The sequence below is a fragment of the Hevea brasiliensis genome, chromosome 2 (genome assembly GCF_030052815.1).
Source record: "Hevea brasiliensis isolate MT/VB/25A 57/8 chromosome 2, ASM3005281v1, whole genome shotgun sequence".
Lineage (NCBI taxonomy): Eukaryota > Viridiplantae > Streptophyta > Magnoliopsida > Malpighiales > Euphorbiaceae > Hevea > Hevea brasiliensis.
Window position 1 is genome coordinate 18101377 of NC_079494.1, and position 6625 is coordinate 18108001.

Sequence of the window (6625 nt, forward strand, 5' to 3'; positions counted from 1 at the left end):
TGATAGCCTCTGATGTTTAAACTTCACCTTCTGACAATTTAAGCACTTAGATACAAAATCTACTATGTCTCTCTTCATGCCATTTCATCAATACCTGTCTTTCACATCACGGTACATCTTGGTGGAGCCTAGGTGGACATTATAGGGTGCATAGTGTGCCTCCTATATAATCTCGTACTTAAAGTTGTCAACATCTGGCACACATATCCTAGAGCCTTGCATAAGAGCACCATCTATATCAAACCCAAATTCACATTTTTCTCCCTGCTGCACCCTTTTCACAATTCTCATTAATTACGGGTCTCTCTGTTGAGCAAATCTAATCCTATCCCTGAAGGAGCGGAAGCATGAAAAATACAAGTTTAGATCATTGAATTCAAAAAATTTTCACCTAGGGTCTCATGAATCATGCAAGATTTATTTTTATCTATTTAATTTCAATGATAAACAGCATATTAAAACTCTTTTAATATATTTTTGGATCTACATTTGCCATTTAAGATTTTAGAATTAATAGATTAATTCTAAAGAACCCTAGATTAGATTAAGAACAAGTGCACTAACCTTTTTGATGCACTGCAGTGTGTTTGGCACCTTTGGGATGTGCCTAGGACACCAGATATTGTCCCTCTAGCTTGTTCACACTAAGATCACCAATGGCAACCCCTTGAACATCTTCTAAAGCTTTATCAATCAATTAGAAAATCAAGTTTTGCCTTTTGAGAGATTACAGATGTAAACAGGACACTAAAAACGATTTCTAGTATTTTTAATTCAAGAGATTGTTGGGAAATCTCTTTGAATTGATGAGAGATGAAGAAGAAGAAAAGAAGAACACTCCAAGGGTGGCGGCACTAAGAGAATACAGCAGCTTGTATTTTGTTATTTCATCCTTTCCCTTATATAGCTAGTTCACCACTTAAAACCCTTGCCACATGTCACATTCTAATTAGCTCTAGGTTTAATTAACCCAATCACATTGTGCCAAGTGTCAAACCTGTAACACCCTCCCGGTAGCAACTCTGTACATTCTACTGTTCCGGTGACCAGTGTCCGTCCGGACAGCTAGAACGTCCGGAAAAATATTTAAATTAAAGTGAGAGACCATAATTAACTCAAATATTAATAAGAAAAATTTAGTAAAAATTTTAGAAATAAAATACAACTAAGTCAAATGAGCCGGTGCCCAAGCGATGGGTAACCCAGAGGGAAGTTGCGGTTCTCGCAAGTAGGAGCCCTAGACCCGGGGAAAAATTCATAAAATAATTTTTGGAACTCCAGAGAAGGGTCATTGAGGTTCCTATGGCATTAGAATGCCAAGAAAATATTTAGAAAAATTTTTCAATCGGTACAGACAATTTTGACCCGTTAAGCCAAACGGAGGGCATTTTGGTCATTTCGCCTTCAGAGGTGATTTTTGGCGGACTTGTCCAGTTAAGTAAATAATTATTATGACATAAAATATGAATTAATGTTGATGAAAAATTAATTTGAAGTTAGTAAAGAAAGAAGAAAAGAAAAATCCATAAAAAGCAAATTATGACATCATTATGATGTCAATTAAAAGTTCCCACCAATTGCATTTAAACAACTATTTAATTAACTAATAAAAGAGACAATAAAGACCAAAGAAATCAAAAAGCCAACAGCCACCTTCATCCTCCCCAAACCAGCCGAAACATTGCCCTAGCACCAAACCTCCATTAACACCTTCAACAAGCTCAATTTCTCTTCTCCTTTCACCATAAATCCTCCTACTCCTTTCACTAAAATTCATCCTTGCACCTTGCATAACCTTTTGGCAGCCAAGAAAAGGGAAGGAAGTGAAGTTTAAGCTTGGAAAATTCTGCCCTACAAGAGGTTAGTGCACATATATATCTAAAACTCTTTATTTCCATGTTAGAGACTTAAAAAGGAGTAAGAATTTGTAAGCCAAATGAATACAATTTATGTGTATGTTTACCATAAATTTCGGCAGCCCTAAGGAAGGAACAAGATTGAGTGTGTTTGATGGACTTGGAGTGAACTAGAGATTATGTTTAAAGTATGTAAATATAAGGATAATGAACTAGTTAGTTAATTAAGGTATGTTGTGAAAACTCATAATGGGAACTAGGGTTTTGGAGAGTGAAATTTGGTTTTGGCTTATGAAGTGGTAAGTGAACATTATAATGGTCAATTAGTGACCATTTGAGGTAAGTTCACCATAATTTGAAGAGATCTAGAGTGATGCAAACTGAATTGGTGGGCTGCCTAATGAGTGCAGCAGGGAGGCTGTGAGTCCAGCCTGTTTGGACTGCCATATCTTTGGCTGTGTAGGTTTAATTGGTGTTTGGCCAATTGGACATAAAACTAGACATATAATGGCACAATTTTGCTGAAGAAACCATGCCCAAAAGACCAAAGCAAGTGGACCAAAAGTTGGCCCCAATCCGGATACCCTGCAAGCCAATTCTGCAAAATGACCAAATGAATAGTAACTGTTCATTTGGCCATAACTCACTGTAGAATGGTCTATTTGACCTGAAATTTTTACAACAACAAGACAAGATATAGACAAACAACTTTTATGAAGAAACCTACCCCAAATTATGATCAGAACCTATCCAACAAGGCAATGGCAGTCACTGTTCATGGTACTGTAGATTTGGTAAATTTTGCAGTTTTCAAATTCGGCCAGCTGTGGTTTTTGGACCATATCTGGAGCCACAAAACTCCAAATGGAGTGATTCAAAAAAAGAAATTCAACTAGACAAAATAAGGAACAACTTTCATGTTTGCCATTTCCTCAAATTTCCACTGTAACAGTCCCTAATGGAACAGTAAATTTATGGTACAAAAACTGAAAATTCTGCCCCTTAATGCTAAGTTTGGAAATGAATTTGGTGATTAATTCCAATAAGTTTTAAATGCAAAATGTGGTACATTGGGAGTGTTAAAACTAATACACCTATTTTCTATCCAAAAGTCAACATTTTTGTTGACTAATGAAGTGAATAGTGACACCAAAACTTGAAATTCACAAATTGAAAAATTTTAAAGTATCAAATGCCCTAGTATACCTAACAAGATTGGTTTGGATAGTTTGGCATGTCAATAGGGTTCAGTTAGCAGTACTGCACATGGCATTATGCCATTCTATGATTTTATGGCTTTTAGCCATTTTGACATTGTGTTGAGACTTTGCCTCGTGCCTAATATTATTTACAGCTTGTTAGCTGTTCTGTTGCACACCGGGAGATACATATGTGACCGATGGTGTGACGGCCCGAGGTACTTGATACCCGATGCGGTTACCCGTTTATCCATCGATGCGTCGGTATGGGTTACTTGGGCAACCAAATGAATGAAAATGGACAAAGTTAACGAAATAAATAAATATAACAAATGCAAAACAAATAAGACATATACATTCAATACATATTTATTTTCTGCTATTTTCTTTTATTTTATTATTGCACCACTAAGCATCATTGCTTAGCGCATTGCTTTTGCCACGAGTAGGTTCTGGAGATACTGATCGTGAGCCCAGTAGACCGCAGACTGGGTGAGTCCATCCTGCAGCTCTGCATAGTGTCCGTGTCACCTCACCCTCCACAGTGCATTGGTAGGACACTAGGTTTCATTTTGGTATTTTGTAACTAAATTTTTTTATTTTCTCATATGTATTTGGATTTATGTAATGTATTTTGATGTTCATGTAAATAATGAAAATTGTGTTGGTGAATGAAAAAGTGAATGTTTATCTGTGAATTGTACATGATTATCACATGAGATGAATGATTGAGAAATGAAATTTAAAAATATTGGGATTTTGATATTGGAGTTGAGATGATTGAATATGATTATAGGAAGTGTTTTTCACAGGTTCCGAAGAACTGTTTTCTCCATTTTTAGCCGGTACTCTGCCGGATTTTCTATAAAATTTTCGGAACCCCAAATAAATTATAATTTCAATAAATGACTTAAATAAATAATATTTCACAAGTTATATTCAAAACCATGATAAAAATTAATTAAGGTAAAATAGAGTGTGCCAGTATACCGTGTGACATTGCTTACTCGGATATAATGTACACGGGTAAGGGGTGTCACATTTAGTGGTATCAGAGCACAGTTTAGGCGTTTCTGGGCCTAGATTGAGTCCATACCATGCATTGCATTTGTAAGAGTAGAGGTGACACTAATGCAGATCTGTTTGTCTTTGTTATTTTGAATAGGATATGGACCCTACATCACAGAGAGCAGTTGAGGAGGAAGTGGAGAGTCATGCTCCACTGCAGCGGTGAGGCTGGGGTATGGGAGAACACGCTCCGCCCGACTCAGCGAGCTGCTCGGCCTCCACGAGCCATGTTCCAACAAATGGCGAATTTTTTGAACAAATGGTCGGGTAATGCCACCACCACCACCACCTCCACAACCAAAATCACACCTGGAAAAATTGAGAAAGTTTGGAGCAGTGGACTTCTTTGGCAAGAGAGAAGATGATTCTGTTGCAGCCGAAAATTGGTTGAACAGAATAGGCAGAGTTTTAAAACAACTCCACTGCACTCCAGAGCAAAACTTGGAATCTGCTGTATCTCTACTGCAAGACGATGCATACGAATGGTGGGATACTGTGTCCAGTGAAGTACAGCCAGAAATAGTAACTTGGGAATTCTTTCTCTCCGAATTTAAGAAGAAGTATGTGGGTAGTGTATACCTAGAAGAGAGAAGAAGAGAGTTCATTAATCTGAGGCAGAGACAGCTGTCAGTGGCCGAATATGAGAAGGAATTCGTCAGATTGAGCCGTTATGGAAGGGAGATAGTCCCTAATGAGGCCGAAAGGTGCAAGAGATTCGAAGAGGGACTAAATGACAACATAAAGATTATGATCACTGCCTTGGGAATCACCAACTTCACCAAGTTAGTGGAAGCTGCAATAAAGGTTGAAAATGTTAGAATAAGTGAGCAGACCAGAAGAGAGAGACAGCAGAAGAGGGGCCCAGGTCAGTCTAGTTCATCTCCTGCATTTGGGAAGAACTTCAAGGGTCCACCTGCACAGAGTTCAGGTCAACCACAAGGTCAAGGTCAGTCTCAGGGGCCCAGGCCACAGTTTACCCCTAGGAGAGGTCAGTCCACACCATCAATGGGCAGCTCTCCAGGGATGGGGTTCAGGGGACCAGCCCCAGCATCTTCTGCATGTCCACACTGCCTGAAGTGGCACAAGGGGGAGTGTTGGAGAGTAACTGGTGCCTGCTTAAGGTGTGGGTCAATAGAGCATCAGTTGAAGAACTGTCCACGCAGAACTAATACAGCTACTCCAACACAAGCAGACAGACCTGCTCCTGCACCACAAAGGGGTAGGAAATCTGGCAAATCTGAGGTAGTGGGATCATCTCAGAGGCCTGCATCTGAGCCAGCAGAGAGGCCTGATAACAGACCACCTGCCAGAGCCTATGCCATTAGAGCCTAGGAGGAGCAAGATGCCCCGGATGTCATCAGGGGTACGTTCTCCCTCTACAATACATCTGTGCATGCATTGGTGGATCCAGGATCCACTCATTCATACATCTGCATCAACCTACCCGTAGAAAGGGGGATACTAGTAGGGGAGAGTGACCAAGACATTCTGGTCACTAATCCATTGGGCCACAGTGTAGTGGTGAACAAAGTATACAAGGGTTGCCCGTTAAGGATTCAGGGGTGTGAATTCTTGGCGGACCTGATTGAGTTGCCCTTCCACGAGTTTGACGTGATTTTGGGAATGGACTGGTTGTCACGTCATCAGGCAATAGTTGATTGCAAATTGAAGAGAATTTCTCTGAAAACTAGTGAGGGTAATGAGATCACTGTTGTGGGTGAAAGGACAGATTTCCTGTCCAATGTTATCTCAGCCACAGTTGCAAGAAGAATGATGAGAAAAGGCTGTGAAGCCTACCTAGCACATGTGGTGGATACTAGGCAGGCTAAGCCAAACCTGAGTGATATACCCACAGTAAGAGACTTCCCAGAGGTATTTCCTGAAGAATTGCCTGGTTTGCCACCAGAAAGGGAAGTTGAATTTGCTATTAAGACACTTCCGGGTACAGCACCCATTTCAATTGCTCCTTATAGGATGGCACCCACTGAATTGAGGGAGTTGAAAACTCAGTTGCAAGAGTTGCTTGATAAGGGGTTCATACGCCCCAGTGTGTCACCATGGGGAGCTCCAGTGCTATTTGTGAAAAAGAAGGATGGGACTTTGAGGCTTTGCATTGATTATCAGCAGTTGAATAAAGTACCTGTGAAGAACAAATATCCGTTGCCTAGAATTGATGATCTATTTGATCAGTTGAAGGGAGCAGGAGTATTTTCTAAGATTGATCTCAGATCAGGGTATCATCAGTTGATGGTGAAGGATGCAGATGTGCCAAAGACTGCATTCAGGACCCGATATGGGCATTATGAGTTCCTAGTGATGCCTTTTGGCCTAATAAATGCACCAGCAGCATTCATGGACCTTATGAACTGTATCTTCCATCCACACTTAGATCAGTTCGTAGTGGTCTTTATTGATGATATTTTGGTGTATTCTAAGACCAGGGAAGAACATGATGAGCATTTGAGGATTGTTTTGCAAACCCTGAGAGAAAAGAAGCTGTAT